Source organism: Meriones unguiculatus, chromosome 7 (genome assembly GCF_030254825.1).
Source record: "Meriones unguiculatus strain TT.TT164.6M chromosome 7, Bangor_MerUng_6.1, whole genome shotgun sequence".
Taxonomy (NCBI): domain Eukaryota; kingdom Metazoa; phylum Chordata; class Mammalia; order Rodentia; family Muridae; genus Meriones; species Meriones unguiculatus.
Window position 1 is genome coordinate 45060593 of NC_083355.1, and position 23423 is coordinate 45084015.

Genomic DNA, 23423 nt, shown 5'->3' on the forward strand with positions numbered 1-23423 from the left:
TGACCTTCTCTAGACTACATTCTCCAGACATTCTAAGGCACTTCATCATTGAGTGTACTTATTAAATGTTTGTTACACACATGGTGTGATGTGATAGTCCCTATTTCAAGCACCAGGAACACAGCAGTGAACAAAACAATGTTCTTGCTTTCCTAGAGCTTAAAAGTTTTGAGAGACTAAGACTCAAATGCACAGACAGTGGTAGGACTGACTATAAGAAAGATGAGGACAACATAGTGAAACAGTGGTGGCATGGAGAGGTTCTGAGATGAGACACTTTTGACCAGGATTGCAGAAGTGAACACAGAGCAGCAAGGACTACTGGGTGTCCTTCCAAAGCAGGTTAGTGGAGTATCAGTAAGTCCACATGGTAGGCACACACATGAAAGAAGGAAAACTGCCTTTAAAGCCCAGCCCGGTAAGAACAGTTTGTGTATCTTACATACTCTCCACGCATTTTCTGGATCGCTTCCATCAGAGATGAGAGTTTTATGTTGAATTTTAAGTTTGACCACAACTATTTAAACTTCCCTGAACCACAAATACAGCATCTTCTTGTGGTCTTGCTGGCACCAAGTATATATTTACAAATCTCTGTATGTCTGCCTGTTATTTAAATTTCTTACAGAAGTGCCAACGTCTTTAGCTGCACTTTACCTCTCTCCACTGGTAGGTAGAACCTCAATCAGGCTGATTCTTGGAGAAAGGAGAGGTCTTTACAAGTAACATTCAGAGCCCTGTTAGTTAAAGTTTTTATTACTACATATCTTTTCAAAACATGTCAATAAAGAACCTGTTCCAATTCCATGTATTTGAATCACAATACAAAAACAAAAAAATTTACAATACTAGAGTTGAAAATAAAACTTAAGACTTTCTTTAGTTAAAACAAAACAAAACAAAACAAAATCTCATTTTGTAGCCCAGGCTGGCCTTGAAGTTGAAACTTCCTGCTTTAGTCTCCGGAGTTCTGGGATTACATTATATGAGCATAATGCCTTGTTAAATAAGCAAATCCTAACTTACATTAAAAAGCAATAAACAGGAAACAATAAGCAGGAAATGTAAGACATAATGAGCTCCAAACTTCTAAAATGGGCTTTATTTTAATACTAATTGCTGAAAATTATGACTTGCGCGAAAACTGAAAGAACATAGGAAATAGCAGTCCCTGCTCCAGCTCAACCTTTGACAAGTTGGCTTAGGAAAGGGCTTTGGTACTACAAGACCATAAAATTCTCAAATTGTTTCTTGGGTTATTCCTAATTCCAGGGTCAATTTCTCTTATACAGCTGGCAAAAGGGCCATGTGGAATTCCTGTCAAATAAAGGCACTCAGGTTGGGCACCTGAAACCCAAGTGTTACAAGAAATCATCTCTTCTTCACTCTCGGCATCTGTCTTTGTTTTACTGAACTTTTGAGCTATTGTCCTCAGTGTAGGGTGAACCAGTAGCAAAACGGGATACCCAACAGAGAAAGACTTGAGGGAGACATCTTCATAAATCAATGGACTGTTGCTTCCTAAGTTTTTGCTTCTTTCTTTGTTTTTCCAGGCAAGGTTTCTCTGTGCAGCAGGATAGATCCGCCTGCCTCTGCCTCTGAGTGCTGGGATTAAAGGACAACTCCTCTCCTGAGTTTTAAAGGAGAGTAACAGAAGTGCTTGTTATGAAAGTAACAATTCTATGCATATAAATCCACCTAGGGCAGCTATGGAGATGGCTCAGGAAATAGCACTTACTGTGCAAGAATGAAAACCGGAGTTCAAATTCCTAGCACTCATGATATAAGAAGCTGGCATGCTGCAGACTTATACAGGGCAAGTACTCCCGGAGGGGAGAGTCAGGAGGGTTGTCGGGTCAGGAACTTGTTGGCAAGGGTGTTTTAAAGCCATACAAATACATTCTAAGCGAAACACCCATCTTAATAAAATGAACAACAACCATCACAATATTTAAATTGTAAACCTAGGAATTAATTTTTCTGCTTCTGACTTGGTATAAGCTTTGGTTATCAAGGTTCACCTGACATCCAGTGCTTTCAGCATGCTTCCCAAGCTTTAAACAATGAGATTGAAATTTGTGTGTGAGGTAACTGATGGTGAGCTCAGCCCCTTATCTGGTCTGCTCCCAAAATGGAACCTGCAGAGTCTTTCTCCAAAAAGAGGTGGTGATGACACTGCCAAGGCTGGAATGGCCAGGTCTGCAGGTGATAGTGACACTGACCATTCAGAACAGACAGGCCCAGGCTGAGTGAGGTCCTACTTCTGCCTTTGCCCATAAAGTATCACTAGGAAAGGGGGAAAGAGAGGAAAAATTTAAAATATCAGAGTTGTCAGCCTGTTTTTATGAGAAAGGCTCTAGCTATGTAGACCAAATTAAAATGAATTCATGATACTCCTGCCTCAGCCTCCTGGGTGCTGAGATTATAGCCTTGTAAGAAACATCACTTTTGATGAGCTGACAACACTGCTGAACGGATGCAACACTAATTCTTATCCAGAGAACTTTCTGGAATTATTAAGGACAGTCTGGAGACTGCCGAGTCTAAGGGCAGCAATGTTGATGGCTACCACCCCCATGACATAATAAACGGCATCAAAAGCGGTGCAATGGAATGCCCAGCTTGTTAAAAATACAAGGGAAAATATTTCAACAAATGATCATCTAAGAACAAAAAATAAAGAAACACTTCCTTCCATGTCCCAGGGGTAGAAAAGGATTCTACCACTAAGCTATGTCCACAGGAACCAGCACTTACCTGCAATTAGAATGGATAAATGCCTCCACCTCACCTCCCTTCCAGTTTTCTACTGAAATGTTTGGTGAAAAGGTAGGCATAGAGCAGAGGCAGGAATTTGCTATGAGAGAAACTACAGATGGGGATGAAAATGAAGAAAAGAGCAAGTAAGTTCAACCCATCGAAGGCTTGAGAAGAATGTACACGAGGCCTCAGCAGCAGCAAACCCCTAATGAGACCCTTAATCTGGTACAGGTAGGCCAAGAGCCAAGGTTGTTGTGATGCTGTCAGATGGGCTTATTAGCTATCAGAAGAAATTCTCAATCCGTGGCTTATAATTAATGTGTGTGTGTGTGGGGGGGTGTAGATAAGGAAAGACAAAACAGGCTTCCAATGAAACAACAAACACCAGACTAGGAACAACACAACTGAGCTGGGGGCGGCATCATCACATGCCTGAAATCCCAGCACTTGGGAAGCAGAGACAGACGGACCTCTGTGAGTTCCAGCACTGTCAGGGCTATACAGAGAGACCTTGTATCAAAAACAAACAAACAAACAAACAAACCAAAAACCAAAATCAAAACAACAACAAAAAAGATACTTTTAAAAGGCAAACATACAAACGACTAAGAAAAGACAACTCAAGGAAAAACATGAATGGAAGTCAAAACTAGTTGTGCCACAGAGAAGTTACTGATCAGACTTGCAGCAGGAGGAGGGAATTCAGTTATCACCATTCATCAGGAAAGTGTAAGTTAAAATCCTGAGATGCAGGGCTGGGTGGTTAAAAGCATGGCTCAGTGGTTAAAAGCATCTGCTGCTCCTCTAGAGAGCCTGAGTTTGGTTCCCAGCACCCACATCAGATGGCTCAACTGCCTTTACCTCCAGCTCCTCAGGATATCTGACTCCCTCTTCTGGCCTCAGACATCACCCAGACATGTGGAATATACTCAAAGTACACACAGACACAGACACAGACACAGAAACACACACACACACACACACACACACACACACACACACACACACATTAAAAAGAAATTTTTCAGTAAGCCCATTAGGGAAAAAAAAAAAGGTTGCAGAAATTTACAGTTAAAGCTGTCAAACCCTGAGCCAGTGGGAACCACTGTGCAGCCTCTCTGCAGTCTCTCCAGCAGTACCTGCTATAGTTCAACCTCTTTCTTTCTTCTCATTTGTGGTGCTGGAGCTGAACTCAGGCTCTCACATATGTCCTCTACTACTGCGGAGTTATAATCCCGACTTCGTTTTACATTAAAATAATATAATATTTTTATTAGTGATTTGAAAATGTGATAAATGAATACAATGTTTTTGATCATATTTAGTTGTATGTGTCTTTAGTTTTATGTGTGCATATGTGAGCACAAGTGCCCATGAACGCCAGGTATTAGTGTTACAGGTGATTGTGAACTACTTGCCATTGGTGCTGGGAAATGAACTCGGGTCTTTTGCAAAGAGTAGCACATACTCCAAACCACTGAGTCATCTCTCCAGCCCCCAATATCCACCCCCCTTTCGGTTTTTCAAAACAGGGTCTCTCTGTAGAATGGCCTTGGCTGTCCTGTCCTGGAACTCACTTTGTAGATCAGGCTGGCTTCAAATTCACAGAGATCCACCTGCCTCTGCCTCCTGAGTGCTGGGATTAAAGGTGAGGGCCACCATAGCCTGGCTTCTTTCTTTTAAAAAATGCCCTTCCTTTTACATTCTATGTTTTGAGTTTTGAGACAGGGCCCAAGCTGGCCTTGACCTTCCAATCCTTCCATCTTAGCCTCTCAAGCAGCAATACAAGGGTTACAGGCCTGAGCTATTGGGCCTATCCTACTATACTTTATGACCTAATAATCTCACTTCTGGGTATACACCAAAGAAAATAAGAGTATATAGTCAACAAAGACATAAAGAAAAATGCTCATGGTAGCATTATTCATAATAGCCCCCAAACTGTTAAAACAAATGTTCAACATAATAAATAATAGAATACTATTAAAATATTACAAAATTTTAATTATTATGGGTAATAAAGAATGTATTACTCCAACATGCCATAAAATGGATGAAACTCTCATAGACTGTTGGATTAAAAAAACACAAATGACGTGTATTTTAAGCAATACGCAGTCCAAAAACAGTTTACTAAGCGGCAGTGAGTCAAGTAGAATAATGCTAGAGAACCAATGACAAGTAGCATAGAGCAATGTGCTGGGATGTGAGACACACTGTGATCTTGATCATGTAGCAGTTAACATGAACAGAACTATGAAGGCTGAGGATGCCAGGTGGTGTGCTCATGTGTAATTCCAAGTACTTGGGAACCTGGGGCAGGGCCGCAGGAGCAGCCTGGGCAACACACACTTTGAGTCAATCAACCAACCAATCAATTAACTGAGCTTAAATTTACTATATTACACTCTATGCAAGTTAAGGCTCAATAAAAAAAGTAAAATCGGGACTGACTGCATTTCAATCTGTAGTAGGTAGTTATACAGAGAGAAGCAATTAGGAAAACAACCTCAGGAAATGTGGTAAGCACCATTTAAACAGAACAGAAAACTGGATAGTCAAATAAATGACTTTTTTGGAGCTCATTTTTTCACTAGACAGAAGAAAAAATACAGATGAATATAATGGGGCAAATTTTTAATAAAAGGAATAGATATTTCTTCCATGTGACTCTAACAAATGAGAAGAGTGAGGATTAATAAAAGAAAGACATTTGGAGGAAAGACGGCAAGAATACTGGAGATCAAGAAGGATCAAGTAGGCAGTGACAGAAAGGTGCCACAGAAGAAACAAGTCTGTAGTTCCCACCCTGGGTCCTAAGGAGAGGGGACGCTAAGCCACAGCGCAGTCAAGCAGGAAGCACCGGTGCCAACAGATGGGCAGCCCTAGCCCCAGGAGGAAGCCAGGGTCCTGCAAAGTTGTAAATGCAGCCCGGGGTTTCACCCGGCTCAGTTCAACCTGGAGTATTAACCCTGAAGGACGAACCCACTGCCCCTCACCCCACAGCTCAGACTGATATAGACACATGCCACACTGACAGTTTTGTTTAGGCTTCAGATATTCTGGGAATCTGAAAACTATCTTGCTACAATGTCTAGGTGGGGAACAGCCAGGAGAGATGCAGGGAAGTGCCTGGTTCTCTTGGTTCTCCTCTGGTGCAGAACTTAACGTTGTGTTTGCTTCCTCAGCTCTCTGACACATGGGGTCAGGGCTGGGAAATGAGTAGAAACATACTTGGTTCATAGCTTATGAAGTTCACTGGCGACAGCTCACTGGGCTCTGGACAGGCAAAGGAAACTAATGTGCAGGTAGGTCCCAGTTCCTCAGGTTCCTCTGAGCCAAACTGTTGATCTTCATGAGCTCAGCTGTGCCTGCTTGTAAAGACTCACTTACTTCTGGCTGATGGACCCTGACTATGGCCTGCTGACATCCCCTCCTGCCAGGAGGGGTGGGAGAATCAGTGGACTCTAGCAAGCCGCTCATATGCAGCTCTGCCCCAAGTGCACAAGGTCTCAGGGAACAGTTAGTGTGGACGATGGAGAAGGCTACAAGAGGGCTGTGATGTGATCTTGGTGTCCACTTGACTACATCTGGAATCAACTAAAACCCAAGAAGCTGGGCAAGTCTAAGAGATTTTCTTGAGCGGATTGAGGTGAGACAACCCACCCTAAATTTGGGTCATACCTTCTGGTGGTCACAGAAAAGACCAGACAAACAGGCAGGCAGAGACACACACAAACACACAATTCCCCCATTCTATCAGTTGTGTTCCTTAGAGAACCCTGACTCCATCATCCGTGCTGGATGAAGACTTCCCAGGGTGCTGTTTGGGATTACCCTGCTCTTGTTAGTGATCCCTGGCTCACGTTCTGTATGTGTGCCTAACAGTCTCATTGGTTCCCAGGGGCAGACTGTGATGGAATCGTACTTTGATTTGCTGTTAGGGCCTTAGGAAGAAAGGGTTCACATCTCTCCCAGGGAAGGAATTTTCCCGCTGTAGTCCTTGTTGCCAACAAGCATCCTTGGCCAGCCAAGCCCTTCAGCCCACATGCAGCAGTAACCAGGATGACAGGAATAGAGAACTACAACAGACTCCAGCTCAGAGTCATTACAATATGGCACAACTGGTAGACTCCAATATTAGAGGACTTGGGAAGAAGATTCTTCACTTTCTCGGTGCTTTTCTAAAGAGAGGTCTCATGTAGCCCAGGCTGGCCGTGACCTCGCTAGGCAGGTGTGAATGAAGAATGACCTTGATTCTGACCCTCTCGCTCCACTCTTGAGTGACATCACACTCAGTTGTGGGCAGTGCTGGGCTCTATGACTTTAGGCAATGACTACCAACACAGCTGCACTCGTTTAAGTAAAAAAAAAAAAAAAAAAAAAATTAGCATTTATAGCTGTGTGAAGGCACAAGTATACCACAGAGCATGTATGGAGGTCAGAGAACAGCTTGTATGAGTTAGTTCTCTTTTTCCACCATGTGGTCTTGGGGATACAACTCAAGTCCTGACAACTGGTGGCAAGTGCTACTCCTAAGTCATCTTGGGGGCCCACAGTCTTTATTTTATAGTTCCATTAAATCTTTTATTTAAAACATTAAAAAAATGATTATTTATTATTTATACAGCATTCTGCCTGCATGTGTGCCTGTATGACAGAAGAGGGCACCAGATCTCATTACAGATGGTTGTGAGCCACCATGTGGTTGCTGGGAATTGAACTCAGGACCTCTGGAAGAACACCCAGTACTCTTAACCTCTGAGCCATCTCTCCAGCCCATATTTAAAACATTTTTAAAAATAATTTATTTTTATTTAATGTGCATTGGTGTTTAGCTTGCATGTATGTCCATGTGAGGGTGTCCACTTCTGGAGTTACAGACAGTTGTGAGCTGCCATATGGGTGCTGAGAACTGAACCAGGGTCCTCTGGAAGAAAAATCAGTGCTCTTAACTGCTGAGCCATCTCCCCAGCCACCTTAAAACATTTTTTAATTAGATTTTTTTGTCTTAATTTTTGTTGATTTGTTTTGTTTTTGAGACAGGTTTTCTCTGTTCTGGAACTCACTCTGTAGATCAGACAGGCCTGAGAGATCCACTTTCCTCTACTTCCCAGGTTCCAGGATTAAAGGTGCACACCACCATATCCTGCTTTTTTGTCTCGATTTTATTGTACATTCTTTCCTTTTTCCCTCTTTATCTGACTGAAAAAAAAAAGTAATTTATTTATTTATTTAATGTTTGTGAGCACTCTATCTGCATTTATACCTGCATGCCAGAAGAGGGCATCAGAACAACCATGTGTTTGCTGGGAATTGAACTTAGGACCCCTGGAAGAGCAGACAATGCTCTTAACCACTGAGCCATCTCTCCACTCTCTTTATCTGACTTTTTTGATGTTTGGTGTTGATGGTTTATTTTTTTCTATCCTGAAAGGTACCAGAGATTAAGCCCTCAAGAGAAAGTTGCTTATTAGAGGAATCCTGATGAATAACTGGAAAAGACAGCCACCTCAACAGGCAACAGTGACATATAATAAACAGGAGAAAGTCTCTTAAGGGCCCTAGGATCACCAAGCAGGCTTCCTGCCTGCAGTTACTCAGTGTTGGGATTATAAGCATATCGTCTTATTGACAGAGCTATGTCCGTAGGCTTAAATGTTGAATTCTTTTTTTTCTTTCTTTCTTTTTTTTTTTTTTTAAGATTTATTTATTATGTATACAGTGTTCTGCCTGCATGTATTCCTGGACGCCAGAAGAGGGCACCAGATCTCATTTTAGATGGTTACGGGCCACCATGTGGTTGCTGGGAATTGAATTCAGAACCTTTGGAAGAACAGCCAGTGCTCTTAACCTCTGAGCCATCTCCCCAGCCCCATTACATGTTGACTTCTCTAAAACAGCTTCTTTTTGTAAAATCCAAAAGACTTTTAAAGAATTAAGTGTGGGAAGGCAAGATGGCTCAGCAGACAAAATAAAAGCACTTGCTATGGAAGACTGATGCCTGGAACTCAGGGTGGGAGGAAAGGATGGACTCCTGAGCTATCATAGTGTGTGCGCTACGGCATGCCTGTGCTTGCACATGCACACACACACACACGGACACACACACACAGAGTAACAAAATTAAGATCAACAAATCAGTGTAGTTACTAGTGTCCGGCAGGACTGTCCCTATTCTACGTGGTGTGCTCCTGCTTCCTGCTTGCTCAAATCACACTCTTGATGGCTTGCAAAAAAAAAAAAAAAAAAAAGGATTAAGTATTATTAGGACATACAGAAACTATTAGAATATAAGCATAGAAGATGCATTGTCAGTAGAAAAAAAAAGACAGTTCTAAGAAGAAGGGAAGAAAAGAAAGAAAACAAAAAAATAATGAATACAAAAAATACAAAATAAACTAATGTAAGGGAGCATTTTTTGAAAAATTAAGATTCATAGCAATCCTCTCCTGCCTTATTTTCCTGAGTGCCAGAATTATAGGGAGCAGCACTCTGAACTCTATCCTTACTTCTCATGAGCTAAGGGATTCCAAAGCAGATAATATTAAAATAACAACAAAAGAACCCCCAAATGCTGGTGGTGCACGTAGTTTATTCTTAGCACTCAGGAGGCAGAGGCTGGTGGATCTCTGTGAGTCTGAGATTATTCTAGTCTACGTAGTGAGTTTCAGGGCAGTCAGGGCTATAAAGTGAGACTGAGTCTCACTATATAAAAACAAACAAACAAACAAACAAACAAGCAAGCAAAAAGACTTGACATCAGAAGTAATAAACCTGAGCTGGTGTTATACTTCAGTGGAAGAAAGCTTGTAAGAGGCCCTGGTTTTATTCCTATCAGGCAAAAAAACCCAAGAGGGGGTGAGGAGGAGAGGAGAGTGCAAGGGAGAAGAGTGATGAGAGTGAAGTATAACCACCGTAAGCATGAGGGTGCCATGACGAAACTAAGTGCCTTGTACACTAATCTAAAAAATAAACCAAACCCCAAGAAATAAACCTACACAAACCCCTGAAATGTCCAATAATAGAGGAAGAACCAGGAAAATGAGTTATCAGAAGTCTTTCTGCGGCTGGAGAGATGGCTCAGAGATTAAGAGCACACTGGCTGTTCTTCCAAAGGTCCTGAGTGTAATTCCCAGTAACCACATGGTGGATCACAGCCATCTATAACGAGATATGGTGCCCTCTTCTGACCTCCTGGCTCACACGCTGGCAGAATACTGTATCAATAAGAAATAAATACACCTTAAAAAAAAAAAAAGTCTTTCTGTTAGGGTCTGGAGAGATGGCTCAGCAGTTACAAGCACTTGTTGCCCTTGCAGAAGATCTAGGTTTGGTTCCCAGCACCCACATGGTGGGTTACAGCTGCCTGTAATTCTAGTTCTGGGGGATCCAATGACTTCTTCTTCCTCTTGGCCTCCTGCACACATGTGGTACACATAAATATACTCAGGTACAGAGATACACATAAATAAATATTTTTAAAATTACTAAAAAGCTGAGTAGCCTTTATTGGCAAGTTCCTTCAATTCACTTATTTATTCAGTCAATTAGTATTTATGATTGACAGGGATGGGATTTATACTCTAAGTGCCTGGGATTAGAACTGTAAATAAAAACTTTAAAAAAATATCTTCACAAAAGTATAATAAGTAAGGAAATAAGCCCAACATTCAGTTAATGTCAAATGCTAAGAATAAAAATTAACCCAAGTTCTGAAGAGCTAGTGAGTATGCAGAGGGCGCCAGGAAACCCTCCCGGAAGTAGCTCCTGTTAAGGCTGACCTCTGAATAGGATCTGATGAAGTTAGGGAGCAGACCAAGCAGTAGGACAACAGTGAGTGGGACAGAGCAGAAGCGCAAGGGCCTGGCGGCAGGAGCTGTCATGACTAAAGAATAAGTAGGCCAGAGGAACTGAGCGAGAAGCAGATGTGAGCAGAAAGGAAGTAAGCCTTGGTAGGGACATGGTTTTTGTTTTTTGTTTTCCCCTGATTAATGTGAAATCCTCTAAAAAAGTATGGAGCAAAGGTGTTTCTATGTTCCAACTGATATATTAAGACATTACTCTGGCTGTAGTGTTGGGACTGGATTGAAGGGGAAATAAGGAGATCAAGGCTACACAGGAGAAAACAAGAAAACAGCCTTGCAGAACAGAGTGGATTCTGTACACATGCTAAAGCCAGGGAGAGCACAGTGCACAGATTAAAGGTACGGTGTTCAAGTTTAAAGTGGCACTCAACTGATATCTTCCAGGACACAGAAATAGAAACTTACTTCTCAGTTCTCATAAAGACAGATACCCAAAGAAAAAAGAACAAAGCAGAAAGACTAGTTGCAGTTATGGAATGGAGGTATCCTAAGTATAATAACTTGCAGATTGTTAACATACAATTATACTGAATCCCAGAAAGGGGTAAGTATTAAGAAAATGACACACATTAAAGAAAAAAAAAAAAAGTGAGATAGTCACTGAGAAGCCATGCTCAGCTTTCAAAGCACATTTTTTTGTAACCTGATTCAATAAATTAAAATAAAAATCCTTTCTTAATATGCTAAATATTGTCTTTAAGACAAGTCATTCTGATAATGTTTAAAACCCTAAGGCATCCTACCAAAGCACGAGAACGATATCACCATTAGTTAACATAAAGTTTCAGATATATGATAATATGGTTCAAAAAAAAGAGCTAACTGGCCAGACACAGTGGTGAAGACTTGTAATCCTGGAACTTGGGGGTTGCTGGAGACAGGAAAAATCTGAGTTCAAGGCAACATGGGCAAGTTCTAGAACTTCTGAACAATAATCCAAAAAAGAGATAATGGGTGTAGTTGGTACATACCATTAGTCCTAGCACTTGGGAAGCAGTGCTAGGGCTACACAGTGAGACCCTGTCTCAAAAACACCCAAAATAAATAATCAAAAAAAGAGGCTGAGTGATGTCACATGCCTTAATTCCAGTATTCAGGTCTACCTCTTTGACTAAGGCCAGCCTAGTAGACATATCAAGTTCCAGGCCAGGGTAACCTTGTCTTTAAAAAAGAAAAAGAAAAAAAAAAAAAAAAAAAACCAAGAAAGAAAAAGAGAATGTTGTCAGTATATGAAGTTAATGTAGACAGGAAAACCCACAAATGCAGAGAATAGCTAAAAAATTAGAGTGAGTTTGTAACAGCTAGTTTACAATAAATCACTTAGATTTTCCCAACTTAGTAATTGTAAGAGTTCCATTCATAATAGCAAAAAAATTAATGAAAAATATGACATAAAATACGATCATATGGACATACAAAGACTACCATGTTCTAATAAGAAAATTTAATCCCTCCCTTTCTCTGAGGACGTGCGCTCACATGTACCACATGTGCAGAGGCCAGAGGTTAAGGCCTCTAAAATTAATTAATTAATTACGTATGTCATGAGGATGTATGGCATGTGTGAGAGTGCTGAGGCTCCCCTGGAGCTGGAGTGGCAGGCAGCTCAGAGCCACCTCACATGGGTGCTGAGAGGTGAACTCAGCTCCTCCCTCTCAAGAGTAGCAAGCACTACTAACTACTGAGCCATCTTTCCAGGCCTCCACCTCCACTTTATTTTTTCAGATAAGGTCTCTCCAAGAACCCGGAACTCAACAATTTGGCTAGACTACAAGCCTCAGTGATTTCCTGTTTCTAGCCCCCAACCCCCACACACATAGTGGCAGTGCAGGAGTGCCCGGCTGCACCCAGCTGTCTACAAGAGCGCTGGAATTCAAGTTCAGGTCCCCATCCTTGCATGACAAGCCCTTTACCAAATGAGCCATCTCCCAAACCTCAAAGCTTTTCCTTTTTATTTCTTTACTTACTTTTTAAAAGTGGGGTTTATTGGGATAGAATTTAGGACCTCACACATGCTAAGGAAGCACTCTATCACTGAACTGTAGCCCCAGCTCTCAATTTTTAAAAAAATAAATTTGTAAAGGAAATGCAATCCCAACTGAAATGTACAAATATATATTTGATAGATTTCTGGGTTCTCTAGGGACATATACTATTAAAACCTAGCAAAGGTACACTTAATATTTATACATATCATTAGGGGCAAATTTTGCTTTAAACACTAAAAATACTGAACTCAACAATACATGTACATGCTGAAGGATTAAGAAAAAGTACACTAAGCTGGGCATAGTACCTCATACCTTTAGTCCCAGCACTCAGGAAGTAGAAGCAGATGGATCTCTGTAAGTTCTAGGCCAGCCTGGTCTACAAAGCTAGTTCTAGGACAGCCAGGGCTACACGAAAGCCTGTCTTATAAAAAGAAAAAAAGACACACAGAAAAAGAGGGGACAAAGAAGGATCAATAACAGGTAAGGCAGACGGTGAAAAGGTTATGACAGAATACAGGTGTCCAATATAACTAAGCTTGCTAGAAAATTCTTTCAAATTTGTCACATAATAAAATGTTGGAACAACCAATTATATCATTAAAAACTGAACAATGATCAATGTGCTGATCATGGCTGGATCAGACACAGCAGATCTGCCTCTATTCTTATACCCTTTATCGAGACACTGCTAGGCTCAGTAGTTGTTTAAAAAGGCAGTGTTGGAATGCTGGCTTGGTCACCTGGAAGTAGCTGTCAGCTGTTGACCCTAACCCTGGTGCTTCTGTAATGCCCCTGAGGCAGGATCAGAACCAGAGAAACATTTTGGCTGAGGCAGAGAAGGTGGGGAGGGGCAATGGTCAAAGCTAACGCAAATGGCAGGGCATAGTTCAGGCTCCAGGAGTTCTGTGTCTGGACATCAGCCTCATACATTGGCTAAAAAGCCAGAGAAACTAGACAATTTCACCAGTGAGACCAGCCAGAGCACTTGAAATGTATCCAGTAAACAATAAATGTTTATCTGGGCAGATAACCTGGCAGATAGCCTCACCCTGATCTTCAGCGACTTGAAACCGCACAGCAGGATACTGAGTGCAGAGGGGCCCTTCATTTTTGCCACATGGGTAGGAAACAGAGACGGAAGGTGGTCCTGGCTTCTACCACAAGAGAGGCAGCAGGAAGCTATTCTTTGCAAGTGCCAGCTTTTCCTCTATTGGGTGATGGCCAAATTCCCTGGCTTAAACAGGGAGGGTGGAGACAGAGAAGTCAAGTCAACCAACACTAAACAATGCCACCGCATAAAGCTGGCTGTTACACCACAGCCCTGAAGGTATGAGGAGCTCTGGCGTGTTTGGCTGTTGCCACAGGAACCACATTGGCTGAGGGCTTCCCCAGGCCTGGGTGGGTGGCTCATCACTGACTGTGGCCACACACACAGGCTCAGTCGCCACCTCTGTCAGTGGCAAACAGCTGCTGAGAACAAGAGGAGACTCAGTGGTACTGTGTACTGTATAGCAAATCAGCCGCAGTAGGAGACTAGACATTATTCTTAAGAACTCAGGGAGGTACTGGGTAAAAAGCTAAGAGTGCAGGAAGCAGCTGGAAGGACTGGACATGAGCTGACTGACAACTGACTACCAATGACTTTACTCCTGGTCTTAAACATACACACTCCCTAACTGAGGGACTGGATTTTGGCATTGGCTTTTCCTCCCACCTCTGCTTCTGCCTGCACTCTTCTTGGAAGTGGAGCAGACAGGGAAACAAGAACCCAGAGTTTGCCTAGAGGGAAAAGTTCAGCTCTCATTCAGCAGACTACTGCTGAGCTCTTCTCCAGAGAAGAGCATGGCAATAGTTTAAAAAGGTTCTGCTCTGAAACAGTACCAAAGTTAAACCCAGCAGAAGAATAAGGGTGTGGGTCTTGGATGGAGCCTATCTGTTTTTGTTTTTTTGAGGCGGCTGTGCCAGTCCATTTTTTAACTTCATTCGCACTTACACTTACTTGCTTTATAATCATTTCCTGAAAACACAGTAGGAAGAGCGTGGTATTTGCTCGCTCCACCCTCCATCTAAGTCTACCCCAACAACCCAAATATGTGCTTTAAACCAAGAGGCCAGCCTCTAGCCTTTGGCAGCCCTGAAGGCCAGACATTACCAGCCCTCCTGTGAATAGCTCAAGGTTCCACCCACAGCAGACTACACATGCTGAAACACAAGAGGAGTATCATTCCAGCACAGCCACCCGGGTGGGGAGAGCTGAGGAGCTGGGGTGGAGAGGCTGGGACACTCTAAGGTCTGACACCAGAACACCCAAGTGGTAGCACCAGGCACGTTGGTAGCATGGTGACAGATGAACTGCAGTGTGGGAAAAGCCAAATGTTATACTAAACCATCTCTGCACAAGGAGAGAGATGGGAGCGTACAGATAGATGCTGGGTTAATCATCTCTAGGCACTCATTAGCTGCTAGGCTAGTCTAATTCTGGGAATAGACAAGAGCTGCTTCTATAAAACATAAAGAAAAAGGGGGCATTTGTGTTATTCTTTGCTTTGGAAAGAGAATTACTGCGCAGCCCAGGGTAGGCAGGTCTCCCAGCCCCCTGCTGGGATTGTAGGTTACACCTGCAATTCATGCCACCTTGCCTGGCTGCCCTTCTAGCTTCAAAGGCTTCAGAAACAGGAGGGTGGCATTTATCAGTGAAATACAACTAAAACCTAAGAAACTGACCGTATGTAGGGACATCCAATTTACAAAATAGTTCCAAATGAAATAGATGTAACTGTGTAGGTAAAACTGAAACTTTCACTTCCTTTAGCTTTGGAGGGCGCCACTGATGGAACACAGAATCTTCTACGTGCTAGGCAAACACTCTACTGGCCTCCTCAGTCTAAACTAAACTTTTTTTCAGAAGAAAAAAGCCATTCCTTATGACTTCAGATTAGGTAAAGTTTCTTTTTTCCTACATGAAACTACAATTACTCTTGATAATAACTTCACCTAACAACAAAGTGACTAAAAAAGGGCAGGGCTGGCTGCCCTTTCAGAGGACCCAGGTTTGATTCCCAGCAACCATATGGGAGCTCACATCCATCTGCACCTCTAGTTCTAGGGGCTCTAAAGCCTTCTTCTGACCTCTCTGTTACCAGGCACACGTGCAGTACACAGATATACATACAACCAAAATATCTATACATATGAAATTAAAACTAACATTTAAAAACAAACAAATGACTAAAAATTAAAAAAAAAAAAAAATCAAACCAGACATTGTGGTCCAGGTCTGTAATCCCAGAGCTTGGAGGGTAGAGGCAGCGGGATCAGGAGTTCATTCATCTTCAGCTCCATAAACCCTTGGAGGATAGCCTGGGCTACTAGAGGCTCTATCTTAAAAACAAAACCAAACAAAATCAAGCCCCAACTACCACTACCAAACGAACAAAACAAAACCCACCAAACAAAACACAAAAAGATCGAATTACAAAGTCAAGAACACCGACAAACATAACTTTTAACACACAAAATTATAAGCTTGGGCTTCTTATTAGGGCAATTGTTTTTGTTTGTTATTTGTTTTGGGTTTCTCTGTGTAGCCTTGGCTATCCTGGACTCACTTTGTAGACCAGGCTGGCGTGACCTCACAGTGATCCACCTACCTCTACTTTCTTGAGTGCTGGGATTGAAGGCGTGTGCCACCACACCGCTGTTTTTTCTTTACTATAAAAATCTAAGCATATTTTCAATGACTGTATTTTATTGGTCTTGTTTTAATTAAAATTGTCTTCTCAGAAGAGTGGTGGTGGCCCATGTCTTTAATTCCAGTACTTGGGAGGCAGAGGTAGGCAGACCTCTGTGAGTTTGAGGCCAGCCTGGTCTACAGGGCAAGTTCCAGGACAGCCAGGGTTACATAGAGAAATCCTGTCTTGAAAAAAAAACAAAAACAAAAACAAAAACAAAACCAAACTAAACCAAATCCCCCAAAGAAACAGAATCAGCCCAGCCAGGCAGCCATCCAACCAGCCAACCAACACCCTGACAAAACAAACACACAAAGAAACAAACAAACAAACCCCCCAAAACCCAAATTGTCTTTTCAAAGAAATTTTCTACCATAATCAGACAGACAGACTACTAAATACACTTGATGCTACTGCCCAGCTTCAACAACTAGTAACACACTGTTAGCAGTGTGCACCTAGAATGGATGTGTATTATTCTGGCTTGTTATTGGCAGTATGGGGATCAAACCCAAGAAACTGTATGTTAGACTAGTACTCTAATGCTGGGGTGAGAAAGCTCTCTTTGAGGAGCACTTTCCAGTTCTTACTAATCTCTTACTTGCCTGCAGCTCAGTACTTAGGATGGACTGGCTGATCAGTGAACCTCTTGTCTCTGGCTCTCCAGTGCTGGAATTGTAAGCATGAGCCATCCACCACCCCTCCCACTTAAAAATACATGGAACATGGGACCTCATGCATTTGTGGGTAGTGAGATAAAACTGGGCACATTTACTTTGGAAAGCTAGGGAATTCAGGGTTGGTTTCCATACAACCTAACAACCCCGTTTTCTCTCAGTACCTGTTTCCCTCCTTACGCCTAGACATTGTTTCCTTATATTGACCAAGTCAATCTAAGATTGCTGAGCCCAAGTGTTATTTTTATCACAGCCTCCCAGGAAGTTAGGACTACAGGCGCCCACACACTCACACATTTCATATATATGAGTGCATGTACCACGGAGGCCAGAAGACAAGCCTGGGACTGGTCTCTCAACTCCTTCATGGCTTCTATAAGGGTTCTGGGGATCAAAGCATAGGTCATCAGGCTTATGTGGCAAATGCTGTTACCCGCTAAGCCATCTCCTGGCTTTAGATATATTTGTGTGTGTATGTATGTCTGTGTCTCTGGCGTATGTGTTTATGTATGTGCATGCATGTACATGTTTAGAGATAATAGCTTTCATTCTCCACCTCATTATTTGTTTCATGTGTATGAGTATTTTGCCTGTTACACACCTGTCGCCTGCAGCGGCCAGCAGAGGCCTTATATCCACTGAGACTAGAGTTACTGGTGGAGTGAGCCACATGTGGGGCTGGCAACTGGACCTGGGACCTCTGTAGGTGAGCCTCTACTCTTAGTTGCTAAGCCAGCTTGCAGCCCTTCCACCTTGTTTTTAGACAGGATCTCTTACAGAACCTGGAGCCCACAGAGGTAGACAGCCTGGCTGGGATCCTCTTGTGTCCCCCCGCCCCCCAGTACTAGAATTACAGAAGTGTATACCACAGTCAGCTTTTACATGTGTTCTGGGGATTCAAACTCAAGCCCTTGCACATGTGCAATAAACATTTTACTCACTGAGCTATTTTTCAATCCCCTTCTCTTAAAGGAATTCACATATTAGCACAAATAGACTCAAATATTGATGGTAATGATAAACTATTATTTATCTATATGAGAACAGATAAATTACATACACTCATGTGGCTGGGCAATAGAACATGAATTAAAGAGGACTCTAAGAACCCTTTCCTGATAAACTACTGAAGCAGCTCAGTGGAGAAAGGGACTTAGTCAGTAGAACCCACATGCTGGAAGGAAAGCGACTCCTGAAAGCGAAGAGCCTGACTGAATCCTGGTTGCTTCACAAGAAAAGGAAGAGGGGTTTGCGAGATGTGCTTTTCCAGAGGATCTGGCTTCAATCCCAGGACCCACATGGCAGTTCGTAACTATCTGCAACTCCAGTCCCAAGGAATCCAACACCTTTCTTCTGGCCTTCTTGGGCACTGCAGGCATATGTGTGCACAAACATACACTCAGAGCATTCATACATGCGAAGATAAAAACAACGAGCCGGAGAGATGGCTCAGTGGTTAAATAACTTGTTATTCTTTCACAGAATCTAGGTCTGATTTCCAGTACCCACATAGCAGCCAACAACTCTCTGTAACTTCAGTTCCACAAGATCTAACAGCCTCTTCTGACCTCTGCAGGCACCAGGAATACATGTGATGCACAAATACGGATGTGAGCAAAAGTCATCCATACAAAATAAATAAATGTATAAATATTAAAAAATAAAATTTACTTAATAGGAATGAAAAAAAAAAACAACAACAAAACAAAACCTCCAACAACAGTAAAAGCCTAACTTGAGAAGTGGGAGAGTGCTGCCTTCACCCACCCACAGTGCGCACACATGAGATTTTTAAGAGCAGGGTCACCATTAGATGACCACGTGACCCTGGAGCTCCAGACCTGTGAGCCAAAATAATTTTTCTTTAAACATTAGCTAGTTTTCTTCATTTTCTTCCACTTTTTGTCTGTTTTTTGAGACAGGGTTTCTCTCTGTAGCCCTGGCTGTCCTCAAACTCAGAGCTCTGGCTGCCACCGATTCCTACGTGAATTCCTACACACCAAATGTGTGTAGGTGCCTGAGAGAAGACTAGAGGGCGTCAGATCACCTAGAGGTGGAATTACAGGCAGCTGTGAGCCCCATGTGGCTGCTGGAAACTGAAGTTGGTCCCTCGAAGAGCGGAACCTGCTCTTAACCACTGAGCCACCTCTCCAGCCTCAGGAAAGGCACATTTTGGTGCATGTTTTCAGAACAGAGTTGGCAGGCTCCACTATGTGCAAAACCCAGGGAGGCACAGCATCATGCTGGAGATAGCTGCTTGCCTCATAGCAGCTGAGAAGCAAAGATGGAGCAGATAGGCAAGAAGCCTGGGCAAGACACACCCTTCAAAGACTTGACCTCATGACTGACTGACTTCCTCCACCCAGGTCTCAAGATTCAATTACCCATTCTGCACGAACTCAAACACAGCCTCTACCCAACACTGACCCCTCTCTGAATCTCTGAACTACCCATCACTACCATGTGCTGCTTTGTCATTATTTCACGCTGTCCCACTGTAACTCCAGGAGGCACTAGCATGCTTTACAGACATGGAGAGGTGTATTTGAGATTACTCTGCAGTAACAGGCCAGGACAGGGATGCCATCTAGTATTAGCTCGGGCCATTCTCTCCTCATGGCCTCCATGAAATTATTTACACATTGATTTTTAATTAAGAAACATGGGGTAGGGTGGGTTGAGACGGGTCGTCAGGAAAAGAGGCTTGCTATCATGCATGATGACTAGTTGGATACCTAGGATATACACAATAGGAGGAAAAAACCTGACTCTTGCAGGTTGTCCTGTGACCTCTGCATGTGTACCGTGGCACACTGGCTCACATGAATGCAGAATACTGCCCAATTAAAGAAAACAGAAAACCAATCAACAAACAACACTGGCTCACAGGGCAAAGGCACGCGCTACGAAACCCTGATGGCTCTGTTCCCTGAATCACAGGCGTGGCTAGGAGAGACGTGACTCCGCAAAGTTGTCTGGCCTTCCCACCTTCACAGTGGCACATACTGAATATGCACACACATGTACTAGAACGATCAAATCTTTTTAATTAGCACATAAGTAATGTGTCCTATTTTTACCATTTGATTATTTTCAAGACAGGGTTTCTCTATGTTCCTGGCCATTCTAGAACTCTGCAGAGCAGGCTCGACTTGAACTCAGAGATCTGCCTCCCTCTACCTCTAAATACTGGAATTAAGGGCATGCGCCACCACCAGCCCAGCTCTATTTGATTGTCTCAAAAACACTTAAAATTCATTCTTTTATAAAAGCTGATCTGAAATATGCATTGCTTTTAGTCACTGTGCTATGTGGTAGAATGCCAGAAATCTTTCTTTCAGCCTTACTGTGTGTGTGTAGATTAGCTGCTTGCCTCACAGCAGCTGAGTAACAAAGATGGGGCAGATAGGCAAGATCCTGGACAAGGTAAGATTTCTCTCTCTCTCTCTCTCTCTCTCTCTCTCTCTCTCTCTCTCTCTCACACACACACACACACACACACACACACTATGAAACCCAAGTGGAGGACAGAAGACAGTTTGCAGGAGTTGGTGCTCTCCTTGCACCACATGGGTTCCAGACATCAAAATCAAGTTGTCAGGTTTGCCAGCAAACACCTTTCCTTACCCAGTCACCTTGCAGGCCCCTTACCAAAACCTTCCCTTGTACGTCCTCACCCCCTATAATCTTAATAACCAGCTCAACTCCTTAATCTTACCACAAAACAGTGATGTCCTAAGAGAACTGACAAGGATGGACATTTTCAATACCTTGAGAGCAAAGGCCTTCAACTCATGTGATCACTGACCACAGTGATCAAAGATCTAAATTTTAAATTTTATTTGATTTTTGTTTTGCTTTCTGTGGTGCTGGTATGTAACCCAGGATGACATGACTGGTTTTTTTGTTTTGTTTTTTTGAGACACATCTGTAGCGGCTGTCTTTGAATTCATAGAGATCCACTTGCCTTTGCCTCCCAAGTGCTGAAATCAAAGACCAGCTGACTTTATGCTTGATATGCTATACTCCCAGAATGATTTTAAAGAAACGAAAGTGGTTATTATTATTGATTACCCATAGTCAGCAACAGAGTAAGCAGTAAGAAGAAGAAGCAAACGGTATATGCTATGTCTCCATTCTTATGCATCTCTTTTCTTCTCAAGATTCTACGCCAAACTACTACTTGCCCATTCCTGATGTGAGCCTAAGTCCTTGAAGTTTATGTTCCTTGTCTAGACTCTGATACACTTCTTTCCAAAGGAACAGACATATGCTCACCACACATTTAAAAAAGCACCAGGATGATGGGACTTATGGACTTATGCATAGAATGATTATTTGATTCTTAAAAAGGCTAGTATCATTTTTTGCTGCTCACAAATTTGCCATGTAATAGAGGATGATCTTCCTGCCTCCCAAATGATGGGGTTACTTAATAGCTGAACACTATAAAGAACAATTCAATGTTATTCTTTTTGATAAAGTACTATATATCCAAAATAAATTTTGTAAGTCTTTTTTGATTAAATAAAAGAAGAGGGAATCAGGCATGTTCTGCTTCTGGGAGATCAAATCTAAAATAAATGGCCTGAATCATATTAAGTGATCATGGGAGCTTCAGGCCCTAAAAAAATAAAACTGTTTACAAAAGCAACCCAGTCTGCAGTGCTCATACACACCTGTAATTCCAGCAGTTAGGAGGCGATGGCAGGACGGTCTAAAGTTTTGGGCTCTATAGTGAGACCCTGTGTCACACACACACATCCCCCAATAAAATAAGCTCTCCATTAACTATATAAGCTACTAGGTTTAGGATGAGGCTGTGGAAGTTTGTTCAAATAATGACAAAGATAATTTTCCCACTGTTCTACTTCATCTGTCTAACCCAGGTCATTAATTTACAATCTGTGCACTGAGCTCAGAACTGGGCATTAAACATTGTCCCCAATACTTTGAGAAAGGAGCTCATAAAGCTTTGAGGCTGACCTTGAACTGATCTTGCTTCCACCCCCCAAGTACTAAGATTACTGGCATATGCTACAATCCCAGCTGGGCAACTTTTCTACTCTCAGATTGAGACGCTGGTAGGCAAAATAAAGACTACTTCAGATAAGGCCACAGAAGTGGTGAGAACAGAAATGTTCTCGTGCTCACAGGGTATACCTAGAACAGACACCCTGACCTGAAGGCTCTCTAGGATCATTTAGGTACTCATGTTTTAGATGTGAGCAAAGTGTAATTCCCTCAAAAACCCCTTGATGTGACTCCAAAAAGTGATGTGACAGCACTTGCTGCAGATTTCCCTCAAAGGCACATTAGTATGACCTTCTCAAATTCAAATAAGCTTAGTCAGTATAGCTGTCATGTTTCTTGGGAAGAGTTTAAAAGAAAAGGTAACACTCTCCCTCTGACTGAGCCACGGCCTGTTACCAACCCTGACTGAGAAGGAAGGGCTAAATAACACCTTAAAGAATGACCCCTGTGAGCTAACATGCCAAGGGATTCAATCTGGATAGACTCTAGTAAAAAATGTAAGTCTTAAGCTTTACAGTGTCTTTCCTGGTTGTCTGATCACTGTGAGGATTTTGGAACAGCCCCACTGCACACTTGCAGAGGTAGTCACTGATTTTTACGGAGAATATAAAAGTCAGCTCTGCAATGTCTTGAGGAGCGTCTGTAAACCGTGTTACGTAGCTGCACTCACAGTACAGTGAGTGTCTACTCAGGATGCCAAGTCTCAGGGAGCTCTCTGGTCACGCTTGGTACAGATGTTATACCGCAACAGGTAAACGCAGGAGGTACAGAATAAAGAACATGGAATTTCAGAAGAGACTAAGACAAGTAAAGGCTGGTAGTGGCTGAGCTGAATAAAACAACAGAATGGGATCTTAGATACTTTTAAATGAAAAGGCCAAAAAGACAAAAACTAGAAATCCAAACAGGCCTAGATTAGGGAGCTTGTTCCCACCTCCAGGAAGTTTATCCTTGACATCTAAATAGTCATGTTTTAAAATCAACAAGTTTGCTGGCTTTCAGCTGCCACTGACTGGAACCCCCAGTGGCTCTGGCCCACAATGCAGGCAAATTGTGCCCAGCCAGACTAGATGAAGACATGCAACCGGAAGCCAGCCAGCCAGCCTCACCACTCCCTACTTCAGAAGCCTGAGCAAAACGCTACCCCACTATAAGAGCAGCAGGACCAGACGCTTTATCCCTAGCCACTGGCCCATCATCTAAACCAGCAAATTCCAAGAGTAAGTGGTCTAGGACCCAAGGGGATTCCCAGAATGAGAACGGAAGCCTATGAGCAAGTCCAGCAGGACCTGGTGCCCTCCAGCCTCTCCGTCCATGGCAGTTGCATATCCACGCCCACAGACACATAGTTTTAAAATTTGA

The 23423-nt window shown here is 42.6% G+C and overlaps 1 protein-coding gene across 4 annotated transcripts in view; it reads right to left on the bottom strand.

The window, feature by feature from the left end:
- Window positions 1–23423, bottom strand: part of Smg6 (SMG6 nonsense mediated mRNA decay factor) — a 219480-nt gene that overhangs the window by 45340 nt on the left and 150717 nt on the right. The gene's annotated exons all lie outside the window — the stretch shown is intronic.